The following is a 24,474-nucleotide window of genomic DNA, read 5'->3' on the forward strand; positions in this document are numbered from 1 at the left end:
CTAATATTAAAGACATATTGTCTCTAATCTGAGTGTTGTCTCTAGAGAGACAAAAATGAAATTGTCTCAAGAGAGACAAAAATGAAATTGTCTCCTAAGAGACAATAATGCTTGTGTTATATATTGTCTTTATAGAGACAATTTTTTAAGACAATAATTTTTGAGACACCTGCTTAAAGACAATATCTAAGACAATACACAAGTTTTTTTTGTCTCAAGTTAACACAATTTACCCAAAAAGATGTCTCAAATATTGTCTTAAAACCCTCGTTTATGTAGTAGTGACATACATTATAAACTTTTTATATTATAAACTTGTTTTCGTTATTTTCTTTTTGATACTTTCACATGAAATAAGCAGTGAAATACAAGTTATTTTATATGTTATGTTTGCTGATTTTCAATGTTCTTAACAAGTACTTGGCTTTGAAAGCTTTGCAACATGTATAATATACATTGTTATATGTATGTAATAAAGAATATATTGGTGTATGTTTATAATTGTTGTGAGCTATTAGATATTGGATTTAGTTGAAGATACAAATTTATTTCATGTTATTAAAAGGCTTAAAGACTTCTATCTTGGATAATTGTTTTGATAGGTATTTCTCAGTGCCAAGTGAAATTATGCTACTTTCATTAGTATTTGATGTAATAATATCGATAGAAAATGATTATTAGTGTGCATTTGTAGCTTGTGTAAGTTAGTTGCATAGGCAAACATGACATGCATTGCATTAGTATACATACCAATTTAATTATGATTATTAAATACAATAGAATATATTAATTTAATTTCATTAATAAAATTTTAATTAAATAGTAAATTATTGTTGTTCTAAATGGGATAATATTAATTTAATTACATAAATTGGAACAAGACATGCAAAAGTAATCTAGAAGGGTGGCATGGTTGAGTGGTTGGAACCGAAAAGTTCAAAAGCTCACTAAAATATATATTTAATTAAAAATGAAGACAAGTAACTTAAGTAATAATGAATGAATGGATAAGGTCGAAGTGATTTGTTGATAGGAGGGCAGGGGTTTCTTCAAAGGGAAGAAACTTCCCTATATAGAAATGTAAAATGAGAAGTGGAGGTGGGGTTTTTCATTTTTTGAGCACTAAAAAATGAGAATCTCAGGGAGGAGACTGTTAATGGGAGAAGAATTGAGGAACAAGCCTTTGGCTTAGGATTCGATTGTATACCTCTGAGACTTGGGTGTTGTATTTGGAGTTTCAGGCACGAGGGCTAGAAGACTTCATGCTCGAGGTCTTCTGGACTGGCTGAGGCTAATCCTATATAGGAAGGGAAGAATCGGTTAGTTTGGTAGCGACAACTTAGGACTCAAATTCGGTGTCGTCTAGGATCAACATTACCTAAGAAAACTAGGTATGTGCATAAGTTTAAATTCGTATGTTTAGTTATTAACTTGATTAGAAGAAAAAGACTGTTAGAAATGAAATTATAATGAAAGGATCTACATTTGAGGTGTTTCTTATGAAGCTTAGGTTAATACCTTTTATGCATATGCATTGGGGATAAAGGTGTCCAATTAAAAGGCCTTGGTCTAAAGACATTATTGGATTTGACTATCATGTCTAACCTAAAATATATCTACATTTAATTTAATTATTAATTTGTATTGAGAGTGTTAAACATAGTTGTTCTAGGGTGATTTAGAGTAATTGTCATCGCTATAGTTTGAAGGTTACCATTTCTTATCCAAGCACCATACCATCTTGAAATCTAGGAGGCCTTCTAAGCTTTCATAGGGTGCATTGGCACTTTTCCCTAAACTAGAAAAACTTGAAGAACAACTTACTTTTATTTGAATGTGTTCTAATTATTTTATGGAAGGTGAATTCCATTTAAATAGCTTACATTCATAATTACAAATTCATCAATTTAATTTCCAGTTTAAATTTGCTTTAAGTTTTGCATTAGCGGATCCCCGGATGGGGGTGCGCATGCGTTGGTACAAATGGCATGTGATCGACCATACAAGCCTACCTCCCCTCCACATGCATATTAACTCTGTGACGATGACAAGACCCAATAATTACTCCTCTAGCGTAAAACTCCTCCTCAAGCGCTCATAGGATAAATGCGAACCTTGGTACATGATTTGGCTCAATTCAACAGTTTGGGCGATGAGCTTGGGTGGTAAGGAGTTTGATAGCGGTCTGGTCTGTGTATATGGTGCCTCACTAGGGCTCTGCCCTTGGGTGAGGAAGGCATACGACACTTGTAGTAGCTTGAATTTGATTGACATCGATCTCCTGGTCTGCCCTTGGGATCCTGGTATGTAGACAGTCAGGGTTTGGTTCTGCTCCCTCGCTTCTGGTGGAAACAAAGCCTTTTCGTCACTCTGCCAACTTCTTGCTCCTCTTCCACTAGAGCGCACCACCATAGGCATTTATAGGTGTGTGGGTTTTTGTTTAGAATTTGGTAATTTCTGTTATCAGGATGGGTCGTGCCTTTGGCCCGAAGGACTTTACAGTCTCTCGGTCAGCATTTGGGGGTGAGGGTTCTATTCATGTGTGTCCTTGGGGTGGTGTCTCAAAATTATTTCACTCCAGTACCTGCGCTGGGTAAACTGGAGCCCCTATTATTGTCTTGGTAGTAGTATCAGGATAGTGACTCATCCGTGCTCGGGTTTGTGGGTCTGGATTATATTTCTTCCCTTGAAGGTATTCGACAACTTTCTCTGTGGGCTCCCCTTTTTGCAAACCGCACCATCAGTGCATAACAAAATCCCACGCCAGAGGGGTTTCCCTCGTCACTGGCAGGGGTAGCAGGCCCATGTAGGATGCCCTATACTAGGCCATCATTTGCCATCTGCCACCTCTTCTAGTTAGGAAATAGAGGATGCTGAGGCTCTTTCACCAGCTAATTCACCAGGATGCCTAGTAGCTCCTACCTCTATGGAATCGATCATTGAGCAGCTACGGAACATACAAATTGACATTGATATTCTCCGGGACCATGATAAAAAGACCGCAATGAAATTTTTTCCTATCTCACTGATGTTCAATACAATCATAATACCATTCTGGAGCAATTGGACAATATCTGACGCAACCAACGTTGTATAAATGACCATCTCTGCAGCTTAGAGGCATGAGTGAAACATATTGACTTCCACATTCATGACTTTGTTGGCTACTTTGCAGCTACCCCTGTAATGGCTCCCCATCCCCCTCCTTGATTCACTGACATTAGTTCTGGTCCCTTTTTGTGTATCTCATAGTATGCTAAGGCCTCAGAGCCATCCAAAAATAATGTATGTAAATTGTTTATCTTGGTATTCTCCAGCCCCCAGTCTCAAAAACTCTGGTTGGAATGAGGGAGCGGGGATTGTTGAGAGAATTTTTGTATGCTATGTTATTTTGAACATCTAATGAAAGCCATTTTGAATGACAAAAACAATTTTTGCATTAGAAAATGTTTTGAAAATTATGTATGTTACATAAGGAGATGGTAAGAATAACACTGATAAATCCAATGGCGATTGTTATAGCCCTTGCTTACGTTATGTAAGGTAGAGGGACCTAAAATTAGCCTTCCAATGTTACTAATTTGAATGCATCTTGCTTCCTCTTTATTTGTGCTCCTTTACTAGCCCATCACTCCCATAGGCATCTTGTCACCCATAGCTCCATTCGAGGGAACAACTTGGCACTTGAATGGGCATCTTGTCTTTGGCATGGGATCGATGGAGGCAAGGAAAATTTTAAGAACCACCCTAAATTTATGTGTATAATAAATGGGCGAATCCCCATGACACATAGGAAAAATGGGAGGCAATTTTACCAATAATATAATATGTATATATAATTTTTTTGGTGAATCTCTCACCAGATTATATTATCTTATAAAGTCATGGCGAATTTTTCACTAAATTATAAAATCTTGTAAGATCTTGGCAAAACTTTTACTGAATAATAAAAAATTGTGAAGTCTTGGCGAATGTTTTTTTAAAGTATGAAACCTTATATGATAATAGGAAAACATATTCATTAAACCGTAATATACTAACACACATGTTTGGAAAAAATAAACATAATTTTCTCTTCCTACAAATAATGTTGCAAGTTTTAGTGGCCGTGTTTGTCAAGGTTCTTACTGTACACTCTTTCATATCCTTCTATTAGTTGATAATATTCCACAACAAAGTTCTTGTAGGTGTTTCTTGAACACCGGTTCTATCAAGGTAGGAGAGATTAATATTTTCTCTACCACTTTTGTCAAGCTATCAAATTTCTTTCTTATTCCATAGACTCTAACTACGAGATAAAAAAAATCACATCAAGTTTGTTTACCCCAACACGCCAACAAGTAGCAAGCCCCAACTATATAATATAAGAAAGTGGTAGGTATCCCAAAGGCCTGAAGGGGATCTAATGGAAAGAAGTGATTGTTGTCAGAAGCCTTCCAATCAATATATAAATATATAAATGTACATTTATATTATTTTAATGGGAAATCTTCAATTAAATAATAAAATTTAATTACGTCTCTCCCAATCTAAATTTCTTATTAGCATAATTCACTACCTTCATAAGTCTTGCATTTTTTAACAGCATTGTAACATGTGGATTAATTTCCACCAACCCCTACAGATCATTACGACACACTAAGAATAACAGAGAAGATGAAAGATTGTACAAAGCAACATATTTTTCAAACAAATAATCCAACATCAGTACCTTATCTTTTTCACGAAGATATCATATTAAGAACGTTTGAAAAATGGTGGGAAATCTGGGCAGTGACTATCTCTCTTCTGCAAGGGTGATGTGGAAAGAGTGATAAGATTTCATTGTTTTGATTTTTTTTTTTTTTATTAAATCAGAAAAACTAATATTAATGGAGATATTGATATTTTTTACTAAATTTTGTGAAGCGACTAAACGTAGCTTTAACCATTCACGTTAAGATGTTTTTTACAATATAATTTCCTAAATCTATTTAATATCTTAATTATCATAAAAACCAACCTATATCCATCTTAACTCTACATCTACTACTTTTAAAGGGATGAAATCTATTTATCCCTCTCAACACTTGGTAGACCTATAATTAAGATGGATCTAAGCTGATAGAATTCCCTCTTTAAATAGTCTATGCTCACATGAATACCATGGTATTACCATGGGTCAATACCATGGGTTATCATAAACTTGGAGCTTAAAAACTACTATTAGTAATTTATAAAAATTAATAAAATTAATAATTATTTTTTTTTAACCAAGTTAAAATGTTTAAGTGACATTAAATTACAAGATCCATTTTTACTCTTGATCTACCAAGCTCCGAGAGGGATCAAATATTTTTTCACTCTATGCTAGTTTGCATATCATGATATTTGACCCCTCTTGGGGCTTAGTAGATCCAAAGTAAAGATGGATCTATGCTGGTTTAATTCTCCCCTTTAAATATGCTACATTCCACGTGAATACCATGGGTCAATACCATGTGCCATATTTATTTTTTTAATACTAATATTAGGGTTAACAATGTTTTTTTGCATGGTATTAATAGTAATTTGGCCCATGGTATTTGGCCCATAGGCTTCACCTAAACATAATTTTTTGAGTGTTCGTAAATATAAGGTGACTTATGGAGTAAATATAAAAAAATATTTTATTTATTTACCATACCTCTTGTTTATTTATATTTTTATTAATTTACTATACCTCTTTTATAAATATGGTATTTGGCCCATATGATTCACTTAAGTAAAACCTCTTTTTTGAGCCTTCTTAAATAGAAAGAGGGTTATGGACTAAATATAAAAAGAGGTTTTATTTATTTACCATACCTCCACTTGATTTATATTTATATTTATTTACATCCTTGTGTGTTAGTAAATATAAGGTGACCTATGGAGTAAATATAATTATTATTATTATTTTTTTTTTTATCATACCTCTTGTTTATTTATATTTTTATTAATTTACCATACATCTTTTATAAATATGGTATTTGGCCCATAGGATTCACTTAAATAAAACCTCTTTTTTGGTTATGGACTAAATATAAAAAGAGGTTTTATTTATTTACCATACCTCTAGTTTTTTATTTATATTTTTATTAATTTACCATACATCTTTTATAAATATGGCATTTGGCCCATAGGATTCACTTAAATAAAACCTTTTTTTTGAGTTCGTTAAATAGGAAGAGGGTTATGGATTAAATATAAAAAGAGGTTTTATTTATTTACCATACCTCTAGTTTATTTATATTTTTATTTATTTACCATACCTTTGGAATAAGTATAAAAAGATATTTTATTTACTTACCATACCTCCACTTTATTTATATTTTTATTTATTGGGACCAAATACAACCTCCCAAACCAGAAAATGGGTGATTGCAAACGAATTTTACATTGCAATTGTAATGGAATATAACCTCCAAACAAGGCTAATAGGGTCAAATGAGTATTTTCATAATTTATCCACCCTTTTTTGGGCTAAAATGGAAAAAATAATTATTTTTTAAATAAAAGTTGCGCTAAATATATGAAATTGGTGTTTTATAAAAATTTACCTCCTCTAAAATGAAAAGCCCCTTAAATTTCACCCTTGGGTTAAAATTTGCCCCTAATATTTACCATGGATGGAGGTCAAACTTCTAGACAGATCAATTTGACCCACCTTTTTTCTTAGTTGGATGAGGCCAATTATTGGATAAATTTCCAACTTCTTATGGGATTAGTTGTCTACTCTTAAGTCCCAGAGAAATCTGTGGAGTGAAGCGCTTTTAAGAGAAAAAGGGATAGCTCATGGAAAAAGGCTATCTCAATAAAGCTTGTGAATTTCCGCCAAAAATTTAAATTTATTTTAAAAATTATGTAATTGAGTTGTTTCACTTTGAAATATAATTTTAAAAATTATTGTAATTTCATGTTTAAATAATTAATTGTCTAAAAAAATTCAAATATAATTGAAGTCATTTAACAAAATATTTTCATTTTTCCATTATCTATTAATGCCAAATAATTGCTTAATACCAAACACCTAATTTATATTCAATACTGAAAACTAATTACACGCTCAATATTAATAAACAACACTCTTTCAATTGTGAATTACACGTTTCAATAATAATAAACAACACTCCCCCGGCTGCGGGTGTTAATTAGCGCAATGAATGAGGAGGCGGCCTTATTAAATGGCAAGTGGCCACTCGCTCCAGCCAAATGGACCGAAGCCTCGAGAAGCCATCACCTCGGTCCGGCCAACAGTTACGCGAGCATTAATGGTAGGGGGAGAACAGCTGGTTGCAGAGGTATATTGGTCGTTCGTCTTGGTTTGCCGATGAGAGGTGTTCCGTTGGAAGGTGCGGGAAGCGCCATTGTCTGTTGGAAGCTCTGTATGGTCTCAATTGTGAAGGGTGCGTTCGGCTCTTGGATGACTTCACCGTGGGTGCATGAGCCAAGACTCAGACCTCGGCCCTCGGCTACGGAGGCCCTGGTCTCAACCCTGGATTGTCAGAGAATTTACGGCTCTATGCTATGGTTCAGTGTATTGAGTGTCATTATGCTCTTTTTAAGCAAAGTCTCTGAGCGCCTTCGACCTCCAGAAGCTCTGAGTGTCGCGGTGTTTCAGTTCCTCTGCGCCCTTGTTAGAGATTTGGCCCTTCGTCGCTTTGGTCATACCTGGTTCTGGTCTGCTCAGCTCTCTAGGAGCAATTTACCCCGTGCAGCTTCTGAAAAGGCTCCGCTTTCGACCTGTGTAGTAAGCATTGCTATTCGAATTTGTGTTCCATTACCTGTTTCTCATCTGTTGTATAAGTTGTTGCACGGGTTTAGAATCCTCGGTGGCGCAAAGCACTCGCGACCTCTAGGAAGAATTGGTTATTTGTTGATTACAGGATGCCGCGTGAGAGGTTACGTGGCGCTTGCAGGCGGGGAGGTTCAAGAGGCGGTGCCAGAGGTCGGGCTTCATCGCCACGTTCCTCGGCATCCTTCGACTCCCCGTCCGAGGAGATTAGCTCACCAGGAGCTCGAAGAGGGTGCGGAAGAGGCAGAGGGCGGGGAAGAGCCGCGATGTGTCCGTTTGGTTCGCACCCATCAACCCGCTTCAGGTTCCCGTGTGCTCTGGACAACGCAATCTACTATGTTTCAGTGCGCATTGAAAAATGCGACCATGCAGATAGACCAGAAGCCCCAGCAGAGCCTCGGCCACCCTCGCCTGTTCAGGGTCCGCGATTACAGCCTGCGGAAGCCTCGGGTGCGGTGGCGGGGAATAGAGCGGGAACAAGCGAGCCTGCGAAGGACGACGCGCCATACACAGACTCGAGTGCTTCAGACCCATATGCCTGTACAGTGGTGGAGGAGCAACCAGATCCATATGCCTGTCCAGTGGTGGAGAAGCAACCATCCACCTCCGTGGATGCCTAGGCACGTTGCATGGTCGTTCTGTGTGTTATGGAAACACTTTGTTCAGTCTCAGGATGTCGAAGTAGCAGCTACAGTAAATAATGGGAGTCAGTCTGTGATAGTTTTCGGGTCGCACCACTCAGTTTTTTGTATGTCGATTATAATGTCTGTGTCTGTCATGTCGGGTTTTTTGAATGTGGGATTTGCAAGGTCTGTAAACTCCTCCCTCGCCTCGGCAGGGAGTGGAAGTATAGCACCTAGGTCCAGTTCTCTGTTGGTTCTAGCTTGGGGTCAGCGGACAGTTTCATAGTCCCTCTTTTTCTCCGGCTCAGTTTCAGTCTCAGAATGTCAAACTGTTAATGTAGCCAACTCTTTGTGGCTGATGTAACTCTCTCTGTAATCTTTTTTGTACTATAATAGAATTAGCATAATTTACAAAAAAAATAATAATAAACAACACTCTTTCAGTTGTGAATGTTAAATAATGAATATATATTATAATTAACATTGATACACAATATGGAATCATTCAATATATATATATATATATAGGCAAAGCACCTAACACCAACTCAATCTTGGTTTTATAATGACCTGCTGCAGTCCAGCGTTTTCGTTCATGGATTTAGGTCAGTAAAGATATGTCCATGAGTCAAAGAAAATGTGCGTATTTTATGATCTTGTTTTATCTTGCATGGTGACATTAATCTTCAAAATCAAATGCAGATGTCAGAAATCATAAATTGATTGATTCAACCACTTGCATCTTCTGAAAATTCATGCAACAAATAAATTATCTTGATTTTCATGCCGACGATGATGGTGCAACAATATAAAATATACATGGCACATTGGCTGGACAAAATATACGGACAATGACGGTGTAACGACATAAAATATCCAGGAAGATACAGTAGGTGCACAAAATATGCAAGAACATACAGAATGGGCCATCTTTCTAATGGAAATGTAATCATTAGCATTTACCTTTTCTTGTCCCAGAGAAAATACTATTGCGCTCTCTAACTTGGTATCGTTAAAAAATGTCCACTATTGGACTACTATCGTCAAAACATCCAACTACCGAAGTTATTTGTGAACTTGTTACTTTAATTAGACGATGATAACATAAGCCTTCAATCAAATCATGGAACGCACCCCACGTAGTTGCCATGCAATAGAAAAGATCATTAGAAAGAAGTATGGAGATAATTAAGGATATAGCACAAAATGGTATCTTTGTCACGTTAGATAATTGATTTAGCAAAAGAGTCGAGGTGGTCAAGTTAGTAGTGGTGGTTTTGATCACAGGGTTGAAAAGATTGGGGATTGTTAATGTAATGAGTTTTAATTGAATGGAAAATTTATGTGGGCAAAGATAATAATATATTTATGGTTAAATGGTTTTTCACTTTTTTTTTAAATTGATTTGGGCATCTTAATTTACTTTTATTAAATTTGGCAAAAATTATATAAAAAAGTTATCATCCAACAAAATATATGGGTAACGATTCCATGTATCTCCAAGTTTTCTAGGATACTTTTTACAGTATATAGTTTATCAAGTATCTCACATGTTGATCTCACATTCCTTCCCCCAACTAGCATATGAGTACATCTATGCAAGTGGTTCATTCTACAAATTGATTATACATGACCACATACACCACCACAGTACAACATATATCCTTGAATAACATGTCATTAACCTCAAACTAGCATACAAATAGACACAAGGCCCTCATACCTATTTAAGTGGTTCATTTCATAAATTGATCCTCCATCCTCTATATGTATGATAGGGACGATCATGTGCTAAGGCACTACCAGTATAACTATATAAAGGGCCATACAACCTTGGGGAAAACATCCTAGCTATGAGTAGACTTTACAACTTGGACCAAACACTCTAAGGTGTTCATGCACTATAGTGTCTCTTAATGCATGCTAGCCCCTAACACCATAGCCATCCCCAAGGAGTTTAGACATATGTTCATTACCATGAGCGTAGGTTTTAACCTTGTATAGATAATACGACAAACAAATTCTTAAAACTAACAGAAATATACAATGAAAATAACAAAAAATATACACAATGAAAATAACAAAAAATATACACATATTTTTTTTCATGGAACTCAAAACCGAGAAAACTAGATTGATTTTTTATTATGTTCCTTTCTATAATGTTACAATACATTATATACATGTAGTAACATTCATAAATCCCCAATTCATTAACCCTATATTATAATATAACCTCGAAAACTAGATTGATTTTTTATTATGTTCCTATTTATAATGTTACAATACATGATACACGTGTAGTAGCATTCATAAATCCCCAATTCATTAACCCTATATTAGAATACAATGATAGTTCCTCTAATATGATCTACAAAACCATGGGAAAAACCACCATGTAGATCTACCTCTACCACTTATAGCAACTCATTCTCCATCATGCCAGGAGTGCCTAATCCATTCTACAAACTTACGAAATGAAAGATATTAAAATAGTATAGGCAAACAAAATAAAAGTAAATCATGACAAATTCACACTAGACAAAATTTATATGGTTCATTAAATACGAGGGGCTAAGAAATGGTTGCCATTTAATTATATGATCCACAAACTCTTTCTCATTTTTTACAATCTCCTCTTATATTTCGTGCCATGGACAAAAATTTGAGTTATAAAAAACAACCAATAGTAAATTGACTCTATGACTATATCAATTACCATGGACTCTGTGACTATATCAAATTTACTCTAATAATGAAGACTAAGAAAAACCAAATGATAAAATTAATAAAAAATAAATCCATATAGAACTTTAATCCTTACCTCTTCTTAATGGGTATGATATCTTTTACCTCTTCTTAATGGGTATGATATCTTGACAAATACATTGGATATCATGCTGATCATATAACTTTCATAAAGACTGGCATGGACGCCACCGTTGTAGCATTGTGTGTTGATAGGTGTAGATATTAATCTCTTAACCGAGATCAATATATTTTGACTTGGTAGTAAGCAGAGAGAGAGGGAGGGTTGTTACGAAATGGCAGTAAGCAGAGAGAGGGAGGGTTGTTAGGAAATGGCAATTATAGGGATCTCACGAAGTATCAACGTTTGAACGTTTGTGCAACATTTTACACCAGGTACCGGGGAACAATACAACAATCATACGAAAACCACAAGTCAAGTATATTATATGGTCATATTAATACGCAAACGTGCAAGCTTTTATGGTTGATTAATTGAAATATGGCAAGACCAAATTGGTTAAGTATAAACCAGGTTAAAAAAAATTGTTAAAGAATAATCTCTTATGGTTGATTAATTGAAATATGGCAAGACCAAATTGGTTAAGTATAAACCAGGTTAAAAAAAATTGTTAAAGAATAATCTCTTATGACTGAGGTAGTTCCAAAGTTAGTAGTTATTTGAGCCATTTTTAGAAAATGTACTTTTAGAAATTTTAATATCATATCAGTTTCAATTACGTTTCGTAATTTATATGAAATCTATTTAATGATAAGAAAAACTGAGAATACAATGCTTAAGAAAAACTGAGAATACAATGCTTAAGTGTTTTTTTTTTATTCTTTCTATCTCTAATAAATAGTTTAGTAAAAACAATTACAAATAAAACGTAACAAGTTCTAAATTAAAGAGGGCTTATTTGTTAGATTTTTTTTTGGAGAGTTTTATGTTAAGCCCTTAAAATTATTCAAAATTTAATAATGATTTACTGAAATTTCAAGTTCTAGTGGGGACTATAATGAGTGTGTTTTAGAGATTTTTCGCCTACTAAATTTATATATATATAATCAAAAATTTATTTTAAGGGTGAAAATGAAAATTTCACCAAATTATTAACTCATTTTAAACAGTGAAAATGAAAATTGCACCAAATTATTTTTAAATAGATTTCTGCCAAAAAAACCTCTAAAAAGTCCCCACGCCCTACCTTAAGAATTAAGGAGAAAACATCGACGTTATATAACACGAGAAGCACTAACTTGTCCTCTGCTTATTAGTCCCTGCCTCTGGCAATGTAGGGACTCTAGTGATCGATACGGTGTTGACCAGACATTAATCGGTCCTTTGACCAAAAAAATTTGTGCGCTATCAAAATTTAACCAAAGTTTATCCCTAGAAATTTCGGTGTAAGAAACTTATAACCAAACTTGTGAATTCAAGGTCTTATTACAAGCTTCACATGCCCTGATGTTATTTCAGTCGGGACAGGTTATTTTATCGTATGTTTTTCGAAACAAATGTTTTGCACAAGTAAAGTATTTATGCAAAGTTTTTAAGCCTTCACTTCTAGTGGAAAGTGAGCTGCAATCTACCATTTCTTCTGGGCACCTGTCACCTCTTCTACGCTCCTGTCTCCTCTTCATTCCCCCACCCTCCTCCATTCCCCATTTCATTCCAGCCTCCATTCCCATTTCATTCCTGCCTCCTCTTCATTTCCCCACCCTCCATTCTGTTGGAGGCCAACCTGAACATGAGCATGATTTACGGGAGGAGGAAGGCTCGGCCCTATGGTATTCTCCATGAAAGGAATACCATGAAAGATTTACCTGGGAAGCAAGGTACCATTGGAGGCCTTGCTCTACGCATTGGCCAGTTACTATGGCCCTAGCCCTGGCCCTCGCTTGTTGCAAGTGCTGCAGAAAGGTATTTTCAAATTCCAAATTTGAGCAATTATTCAATCTAGGGTAAAATAGTTACAGTAAAAATAGAACAAAAAAAGAAATACAAACCTTGTTTGTGTGATTAAGTTGCCCATATGTCACTTCGAATATCTAGTTTTGTTGTGCCTGACTTGGGCTGCTATTGATTTAAATCGGCTTTTCAAGAGGCCCCACAAAAACAGTCTTGGCTCTAAAGTTGTAGAGTCTTCATTCAACATGCTTGCATTTAAACAATTAAACGACTCCAATCAGTAACGCTTCGAAATTTTAAATCAATAAAACTTTAAACGGCTGTGTAGACTCTTGTAATAAAATTGTAACTTTGTGATATGCTTACCAGCTTTGCACTATCTCTAGCAGCAAATAATAGGATATTTTCACAGGAAACAATGTTTGGGCAGAAGCTCTCTAATCTCGATTTTGCCCTGTCAATCATGTCATATCCGTGAAGGCTCAGATTGTTAACAGGACTATCTTTCTCGACAGTGTTGGCAGTGCAGTCTATGAGAATAGAACCATCGCATCCCTCAAAGCGCACATGATTTGAACATTATTCAAACACACTATAACATATAATTGCGTTAGAATATGACTCATGAGTTACAGATTGGGAGTAGATGCTGATAATGTATAACGATAAGCACAAGCACATATATCTAAAGTGGCAGGGATAGAGACAGAGAGGAGCACATGTAGTTGTAAGCAGAAATCATTAGGAAAGGCTGTGAAAACTTGCATTTTTAGCAGAATTTTTGGATGTTGATATGTTTATAAAAATGTAATAATGGAATATTGAAGCCTACCTTGATGAAACAATCATGGAAATGCATCCTTATGAGTCTAGGAGCTACTTCTAAACTATTTAAGAAGGCATCTCTCACAACCTCGAACATAGTGGTTTCCACTTCTGGACAACTATAATTGTAGAAACCGACTTTAAGAGCCCCAGCAACACTTGCTGCACAAAGTAGTAGGACAAGAAGGGCCGAGTATTGATTGGTCTTCACTATGGCCATCGCAATACGCACGAAAAATGCACTATCATGGTTTGAATATGAAGAATCAGCAAGACGAGTATCAAGGCATGCCAGGGCAACTAGAATTCCCATGGAATTAGCAAGAGTTGACAACATAAGAGGCTGGTAAGGCCAAAACAATGAAAAAAAATACACCAGAGATCTTACCCTGAAGCAAAACCCTAATGGTTTGAGCTTGCGTGCGAAGGAGGAAGGTCGATGGACTATAACCTGCCAACAACCAAATGTAAGGTGGATTAGAATCCCAAACACAAAAAATGGGAAGCATGCGGGGGATTGCATGAAGCCCACGTGCCCCCTCTAGCCAGTGTCGAGTGCAGGTGTTTCTAGCATGCGCAGTGAATATCTCAATGCCAACTCCAACGTTTTTATATTGTTGTGTGAGCAATTTGTGTTATTTTTCACCAAAATGGAGGTGTTTTTTTCTTTTTGAAATGCCCCAAAATAATATACAATTATGATCGATCTTGTCCCATTCTATGTTTTCTCTCGTAAACAAATATTGCACTGAGAATCTAAAGAACAGTCATCCTTGCCCATTGTGATCATATATTGATTTGAATTGCAGTGTAATGGATGTAGTTAAAATACACTCATATGCACGCAACCAAAGACAAATACATTGGCAATCCACTTGAACCTACACGTCAAGGCCCTAACAGAGTGTAAAGTTCATAGTTAAATATTTAACCACTTAACTTACCTAAAATATTAAAATAACACTACATAAACATGTGGCGTCAATCAACCAAAAACATGTTGGGTAAGCATGCGGGGGCTTGCATGAAGCCCATGTGCCCCCTCTAGCCGGTGTCAAGGGAGATTCTATATTCCATAGTATCCCCTGGTGATGAAGCGCAAAGGCAACATAGATTTCTATTTTGGGCTCTACCCGAGCCATAGCTGGGTAAGAATCACACTATGATATCACCTAACGCTTGAGGTTGTCTTATGGTTGGTACAACTGCCTCCTTCATGCACTGAGGTTGTCTTATGGCTGGTACATCTACCTCCTTCATGCACTAGGCTGAGGCTATCTCAGCCTCTAAGATGCTTCTATGGAAGATACTCTTGGCCCTCTCCTTGCTGCAATCTCTCAATCTCTTTCAGTCACTGAGTCTCTCACTCTTATCACTTGATAAAATCACTCTCTCAAGCATAAGATCTTCAGACCACCCAACCCATCTCGCCTACTCAATCAATCTACAAAAATCCCTACTGGGATGCAATCAAATGATCCAGGGACTCACCTACTCGAGGAATCAATCTACAACAATCCCTGCCCAAACTCGGTGGATATCAGTTTGAAAGCAGCAAGAGAGATCGAAGCATTCTGTAAGGGGGTATCAGACAGGCTGTAAGGGTCGAAGCTGTAAGTTGGGTGAAATCAAGAAGGTAGGTTTAAGCAAGGGTCGAAGGCACTTTAAGTATTTGCATTGACAATTTTCAAGATTTGGAAAACATTGATTCAATTTAGTAATATATATTATTAATCAAATATGATAAACATGATTAACCAACAACAACATGAAGCTTGGAATTGGACGACAGTGAGTTCTGAACTTGATAACACAATTATTCCATGTGAGTGTAAGGGTGAGTTTCTTTGGGCATTTTCCATTAATAAACATGAGAGTTTTTAGCATTTTCCATTAATAAACGCAAGAGCTTTTATAGCATTTGATTTAAGTTTTTTACTTGCCATGGATAAATACTATTTAAATGTTTTCTGTCATTTTGTTTTTCTCTTAAGCTATAAATATTGTAAGCCTTTAGCTGAAAGTCGAACAAATTGTCTTTAAAAAGTGTGTTGATAGAACTATTGGAAATTTTTTCTGTTGTACCATATTTAAGAGCCAAATACTTCATATATAGTTCAAATTGTGTTTAAGAATTTTTTTAGCATTGACCACTCCGTCCCTGGTGCCTGTTTCAGATTCAACGAGCAATCATGTTTGCGGGCACTATAGCCTTCTCTTCTGCAATAGAGTCCAAAGATCAACTTTTTCAACAATTGAAGCTAGCACTTCCAAGGTGTAAGCAATCTGGCTCTCAAATTTGAAGATTTCACAATTTAAGAAATTGTCGATAATGAGATGACGATGAAATTGAGATGCGACTGGCACTGGGCTAGTTCTACCATAAAATTCACCTCTAAATGTGTAATATTTTTGGTAAAAACCGTGAATCTAGAACTTGCAGTGGGAACATAGTAGGCCAAAATAAAACATTGGGTTTTCTTTATATAGATACAAAAGAGGCAGGAATAAACCATAATAATGGGCATTTTTGTGGCATGCATCGTAATAAATATATCGATGATGCTTGTCCCTGTCTTGGTAGGTTTCAGTGTCCCGTTCCCAGGATCCCAGGATTGAGCCATGTGGAACCAAATATTTAAACAATGAAACATGTTGAGAACCATCTCGGCTCCTCACGAGGGCACGACCTTATTTTCCAAAACACGAGGTCCACTTGCCTCATGAACCTATTTTCCAGAAATTTCCAGAAAGCAACATGCAATACATGGATTAATTAGCAACATTCCTTCTAGGTTTTATATAGTTCAAATTGTGTTTAAGAATTTTTTAGCATTGACCACTCCGTCCCTGGTGCCTGTTTCAGATTCAGCGAGCAATCATCTTTGCGGGCACTATAGCCTTCTCTTCTGCAATAGAGTCCAAAGATCAAACTTTTCCAACATCTAAAGTCGACACTTCCAAGGTGTAAGCAATCTGGCTCTCAAATTTGAAGATTTCACAATTGAAGAAATTGCCGACAATGAGATGATGATGAAATTGATTTTTATTTCTTATTCTGAGTGAATTGATTTACTTGACAGAGAGATTTAGAGAAGGTTTGCTCAGCATGGATAGTGGGATGTTGGAATGGAAATGGCATTTTTGGTCATCGCCGAACATGATATTGGATGCTCTCGGTTTGTGACTGAAACAACAACGGCTAAAGATCATTTCACTTGGTTAATGGTGAGAATGCATTGTACAGACAAGCTTATTCAACTCTCATAGCTCGATGGCTATTTGACTGAGCTTGGCATGCTTGTAAGTAAGGTGGTTGGCCAGGATAGTGGCAATGGCTTGGCATGAGGTGTGGCATGCATAATGCAGACAATGGCGAACTTATTATGTTGAAATAACAGAATTCCAACCCTTACTATGTTGAAAGAAAAAAATGCCAACCCATTAGGGAACCCACTTACTGCTTTTTATAAAACATACATAGACTTGGAAAACTATTCTTGGTAGAGCCCGACGATTGAGGGCTGGCACTTGAGAATAACTTCAATATAGGGGCAGTCAAACTCGCAACTTCTAGCCCAGCTAGGGATAGTCAGTTCCAGAAGGGCAATTGATAGTCAATCATTGCCAGTGCTCATTACCGTTGCTAAAAGCTAATAATCTAATAATCTCGTAATATTCTGCATGTAAGAACTTCCAAAAGCACAGTCATTAATAATCTGGTAATATTCTGCATGTAAGAACTTCCAAAAGCACCATGTCAATCATTAAAAGAATGCATTTTTACTTTATTTAACAGTGAAGCTGGCACTTCCAAGGTGTAAGCAATTTGGGTCTCAAATTTGAAGATTTCACAATTGAAGAAATTTCCAACAATGAGATGACGATGAAATTGACTTTTATTTCTTATTCTGAACGAATTGATTTACTCGACAGAAATTTGAATTTTCTTATATATGCATGCAATGCAAGTGTCCGCACCATGAGGTAATATGAACAAATGTTGAAGTCTTTTCGAATCGTGTTGGTGACATCTTTTTACATTTGGTAAACATGCATATTGATGTATTTCACTGTGGACGAGTGGTTGACAGATGGACCCACTCAAAACATGTTAAAATTACTGCCAAAGTCGTTGTGGGAACTCAAACTACTAGAGTTTCTTAACCCTAGTAGGGACTACTACTACGAAAATGGCTCTCTTGTTATATACTATATTATGGGAGTCCAAACATTGTACTCATAGTCGCTTGGTGACATGGAAACTGTTAGAAACAGAAAGTTAAATATTTAGGGAACTTGAGTATACACAAAAACATGTAATTTCAGCCATAGTGATCAAGTTGTCCTTGAAGAGCTTTCAATAGTATGTGTGACTATGAAACATTTAGAAGAATTGGATTCCATCTAGTGACATAAATTTGGAGCTAAGGTCGTTATCCTTACATGTTAAGGATTTCATAACATGGTTAAATTTTATACATCAATATTGTCAAGATAATGGAAAAAGTTGGCTCTCTACTGCTTTTGTAGTGAAAAGTACATCCGTGGTGATATATGATGTGATCGAACAAGGAGAAATTTGGCTTGATATATTCAGAAATGGTGTAACGCCTTTTATAAGTATGAAGAAATAAGTATTTTTATTTGGAGGTGTTCAATGGCAACATTCACATTAATAGGATTAGTTTTAAAGAATTTAAAGCTAGTCAGATCAATCCAAACTAGCCTCAACCTTAAGTTTATTTTTACAAGACACTTATCCAAGAATACAAACTAGCTTCAACCCTAAGTTTACTTTTAAAATATAGTGATTTAAAGAAAGGGATGAGAGATAATATTCAACAAAAGGTTGAAGGTAGAGAGTAAGAGAAGATAGGGTTCGAATTGGAGTTTTATGAAACTAATGCGTAAGTATTCAAAAGGCCATAGGGTTATATTTTATTATAATAAATTAAAATTAGATCAAGAAATTATTTATAGGATTTATTATAATTTTAACATATTCACAAGTTTTATTGGGGAGAAATACCATATTACCACGTGAGTTTATATTGAGAGATATATATTAAGGAAAAAATGACATAATATGACATAATATATTGAGCATATAATAGGGTATAAATGATTTTAATGGATACCTACAATATCTAGTGAAAATTGGAAGGTATATTGGGTTCGTATTGGTAAGGGATTAAATAATGTTATTTTTAGAGGTATTTTCCAATATGTAATCAAATTAAGTGTATTGTTTACTATGCCACAAACACACTAGATATGTTAGAAGTTCATTGAGTGAAGCCCTCTACATATTATATTTATTTTTTCTATATTGATGTTGTAAATTAAAAACTTTTGTATTATTTGTTTTATTCATTAATATAGACTTGTTATCATTAGCACTTTTAGTTGTCTTGAACTTTTTTACATGAAATAACTAGTGAATTACAAGTTATTCTTTATGTTCTACTAGTTTATTTTCAATATTTTGAGCAAACACTTGGCTTTGAAAGCTTTGCAATGTGTATAACATGTGTTGCTACCTGTTTGCAATAAAGAATATATTGTTGTTTGCTTATACTAGTGTGTTATTGGATTTAGGTGAAGTTATCAATTTGTTTCATGTTATCAAAAAGCTTAGAGACTTCCATCTTAAATAAATCCTTGATAGTTGTTCCTCAATTTGAAGGGATACTATGTTATTTCATTTGGTATTTGAGGTATTTATCTCAGATATTCCTTTGATACATTTTATTCATCTACATAGTTGGATAATGGTGTCCAAAGGAAAGGCCTTGATCTAAAGATATCGTTGGTGTTGACTATCATCTCTAACCTGCAATATTTCAGTCTAGCATTTGAGAGTCTTTAACATAGTTGTTCTGAGGTGACTTGGAGCAAATATCATTATAAATGTTTGAAGATTACCTCCTTTGGTCCAAAAGCCATCTTGAGATCTAAAGCAAGGAGGTTTTCTAAGCCTTCATATGTTGCCTTGGCATTTTTACCTTACAAGGAGAAACATGAGGAACAACAATTTACATTTCTTTTTGTGACTTGAGGAATTGACAACTGGGCCGATTTGTACTCCTGTGACACAAGGGTGATTCCAACCATTATGACTATAACCTATAGTCTGGAGAAGGGGTAAACTTATACTGAGTAGATGTCTTTTCATTTACTTTTACGAGTTCGAAAAGACAAGTTCTCAACAGATTTTCATGTTTTGGGAGTCTGAAAAGAGCTGAAAGAGGACTCCAAGGGGTTCCTTTTTCATAGGTTTAAAGAGCCCGAAAAAGAGATAAAAGTGTACTCTTCGGTCAAAATCACCTGTGTAAAGCACAAAAAAATCTATTAACAACTATCAACCTACTCAGAACAACATAGAAAGGATTAAACATACCTGTTTCATAGTAAAAATGAATCATTAATAGGTCAAAACATTAAATATGAATAAAATAATGAATAATATGACCATATATATTCAAAATTACTGTTCATTTTTACCATTTCACATTTACCTCTAATAGTGAGAGTTCTGAGTACTTTTTCCCTTGATCTTCTGCAGCTAATTATAGCCAATACTTTGGAGGATTTGAAGTATCGACACTTCCAGGTAGGAGCTAAAACCTTTCTCTTTCTTTCAGTGGTTCCATTATGTGATTTCAAGAAAAAGTTCTAAGTTTTTGAGGGCCCCAGGGTTCCAAAATTTCACCCTAGGACCAACGTAGGCCTAGTGGGACGAAACATGTGTTGCAGCTAGGTAGGTTCTGAGGTCTTTTCTTCCCCCTTCTGGGGTTTTTTTAGGTATTTTGATTCCCTCTTTGGGGGGTGTGTGTACTCATGCACTATAGGAAGATGCGAATTACTTTGGTCTTCTCTCCTAGGGTGCGTTCGACACAAATGTAAAGGCTTTTTGTGAGTTTTACCTCAAAATTTGACAGGTTTTATGCATGAAAAGGATCCTAATGAATATCTTGTTGATGTTTTAAGGGTTCACCAGCACAAAATGGCTTTCATATGGAGAGAAAGAGAACAACAAATGATCTTATTACCATCCAATCACTAAAGAATTGTGGATTGCTAAAATTCTTTAGGCTTTCTGGTATGAGGAAACAAATGGATTTGTTTAAATACCTTGTTCGTCCATGGTATACACCAAGAACGAATAAGGTACTTCCGCTGTGACTTCAACAATACACCATAGGAGTGCCTAGTCATATCAATCGACTACTTCTCAATATGGCTCATGCAATGTCATTCTATCATGAGTGCCTTTTATTATGTCTACATAGATCCTTGTATGTAGTTTTTTATATGGGCAATGTATGCCATATGTGTCTCGTAGATAATTTTTTGTAAAAGAAACCTTATATCTATATCTATATATATATATATAATATATATATATATATATATATATATATATATATTGTTTTTTGGGTTTCTATTATATTTTCAATATGATGTGATGTGAATTGAAAATTAATTACATTCGTTGCAAATGTCTAACTAAAACATGATTTTCTAGGGCATTTGTCAATGTATCTATATTTCTAGAAATGTGTTAATATTGTATCAAATCAAAATGTATTTATAGAAGGTGTACTCTTAAAACCATGCATAAGATGGTGGGACTTATAACTCAATAGATATCAGTGAGTTGTAGTACAACGAGTTGTGATTAAAGTCTAACAATTAAACGACGAATACCATGTTCAATAGCATCATACAGTAGCTTAACCACCACAATATACTCATCGATGTTATTGGTGGAGCAACCAATACAAATCCCTTGCATACTCACTAACTCTTCATTTAGAGAAAATATAGCCCATGTTGCAAAATATGGGTTCTGAGTACTATGACTAGCACCATCAGCATAACAGATGAAAGTTTCAAGAGATACCGACATCTAAAAACCAAACATGAAAGGGAATCAACATGAAACATGTAAAACTCTGAAGAGATACACTAAAAAACACTCAACACACCTATAGACAATATGTACAAGTGAAAACTACACTTGAGACCACTCATATTATTTTTTGAGGTACATCCCATTTCTAGGCTACACCAAGGGAACTCCATCAAGATATACTAACTCGTAGGCCCCTTTTGCAAGGACTTGCTTGAAAATGTATGAAATTAATGACATTTGTTGAAACTTCCCCGAACCTAACTTATCAGACTCCTAGTCATATAACAAGACACGGTCTCCTTCCAAGAAGACACGAGGCTTGACACTCTTGTCATATTACGCCTTGATGCCTCTTTTATGAGCGTCATTAGGTACAACAACATCATACTAGGTTTCATCTAAATGAGTTAGATCTAAAAGACGCTCCTCCTCTACAGAAGTGGCAGGATGAAGTTCAATAACTAGTTTCAATGATGGAATTTCACATTCAATTGGGAGGATAACTTCTAGACCATACACCAATTGAAATGGTGTGAATCTGGTAGCCATCCTAACTAAGGTTCAATATGCCCACAAAGCAGCATAAATGAGAAAACTCCAGTCCGATTTGTGGGCCCATACCATGCACTGAAGCATTGTCTTAAGAACTGCATTAATGGTCTCAACCTGTTTATTAGCCTGAGGATAGTAGGGAGTGGAACTTTCATGGGAAAGTCCCAGCTTAGCGATTAGTTTGGTCATCATATGATTCTGTAAATGTTTTAATGATCTATAAATATTGCTTGTGGAACACCAAACCATGTGATGACATGGTTGAAAAATAAGTATGCAACCATTTCGCCAGTGTTGTTAAATGTAGGCATCGCCTCGACCCACTTAGTAAAGTAGTCAACAACGAAAATAATATAACCATGCCCCTTGACCGAGTGAGGGTTACATGTCATGAAGTTGATACCCCATTTTGCAAAGGGACCAACAATGATAATGAGATGAAACAGAGCAGGTGGAGGATGGATATTATGATCACATATTTGGCATGCATGACACTTTTTGATAGTAAGGTTGTAGTCTCGAAATATGGTAGGCCTGAAGTAACCAACACGTAAATTTTTTAGGGTGATAGCATAATGACATAAAATTTGCCACATGCCCCCAAGTGGTAGTCATTTAGGACTTTCTTAGCCTCCTCAAGTGTGAGGCACCTTCGTAAGATCATATCGATACCATGACAGTAAAGGGTGTCACCGAAAATGATGTAATTTCAGGCTTGGTAACGAATACGTCACTACCTGGAGCGAGAGGTATTAGACCGAAAAGTATGGGTCTGGAGATAAATCAAGAAATATACTTACCATGTGTCAGATGATGATATCAGAAACAACAGCTTGTCAGGAATAGAGTCTTTAGATGTAGATTTTGAATCAGGGGAAGGGAGATCGCACATCAGTTCCATGAAAACTAGGGATTCCTTCGACTTGGATTTGATGAAATCGAGGTCAAATTATTATATGATGACAATCCATTTCTATTACTTGACCCCCAACGATTGATGTGACGAAATGTATGTCATGGGGCTACAATCTAAAATGACCATGGTTTCCGAAGCAAGATGTAATGACGGAATATTTGGATGGCTTGAATAGCCGCCAAATCCAACTTTTCTACATGGAATATTGAATTTCAGTATTAGTAGGATTTTGACTCAGATAGCAAATGGGATTTTCATTACCTAAATCATATTCTTGGGCCAATACCATTTCTATAGTAGAAATAGCAGCAGCAAGATACAGGAAGTAATCACACTGATACTCGGGGGATATAGAAGAGATGCCTGAACTAGTACATATTTTAAAGCATCAAACACTTTATAAGATGTGTCATATCAAAGGAATGGAACCCCATTTTCAGCAAGCGAGTGAATACTTTGGTCAATTTAGTGTAATTTGGGATGAATCTTTTTAGGAATTTAGCTTTCCCTTGAAGTCGTTGAAGCTGAACTAGTGAAGAAGATGTAGGCAAATCAACAATTTCCTGTACTTTCAATGGATCGATACAAATTCCTTGTTTTAATAAAACAAAACCTACGAGCCAACCACCAATAACAAAAAAAACACTTTTTTGTGGGCTAAGGCAAATATTATAATGTCTGCAATGAAGGAAAACAGCCTGAAGATGCATCAACTGATCAGTTTGATGTTTTAAGTGATCAGAGAGGTCATCTAAATATGGTTGAACGATGTGTTGGATATCATGAAAAGCGTAATCCATGGCACGTTGAGATGTGGCCCAAACATTATTTAAACAAAATGGGAGTTTTGTATAGGTGAAAGTGCCATAGGGACAAATAAAAGCAGTTTAGGTTAGTCTGTTGGGAGAATCTTGATTTGATTATAGCCGAAAAAAACATCCATGAATGAATAAATTTCACAGCCAGTGAAATCATCAACAAAATGGTCAATAAACATGGTGGGATAATTTTCCTTTAGACATGCATGATTCACATCTCGATAATAGACAAAAACTTGAATGGTGCCCTGTTTCTTCATGACAGGAACTACATTTGACACCCAATTAGTTAAACGAAGGGGTATATGAAACCAATCGAAGAATATTTTAAAATTCAACCTTAATACCAACAGCCTTCTTGGGA

Source organism: Pinus tabuliformis, chromosome 2_2 (genome assembly GCF_031772625.1).
Source record: "Pinus tabuliformis cultivar Carrire ecotype Pingquan chromosome 2_2, CPIR1, whole genome shotgun sequence".
NCBI classification, from domain to species: Eukaryota; Viridiplantae; Streptophyta; class Pinopsida; order Pinales; family Pinaceae; genus Pinus; species Pinus tabuliformis.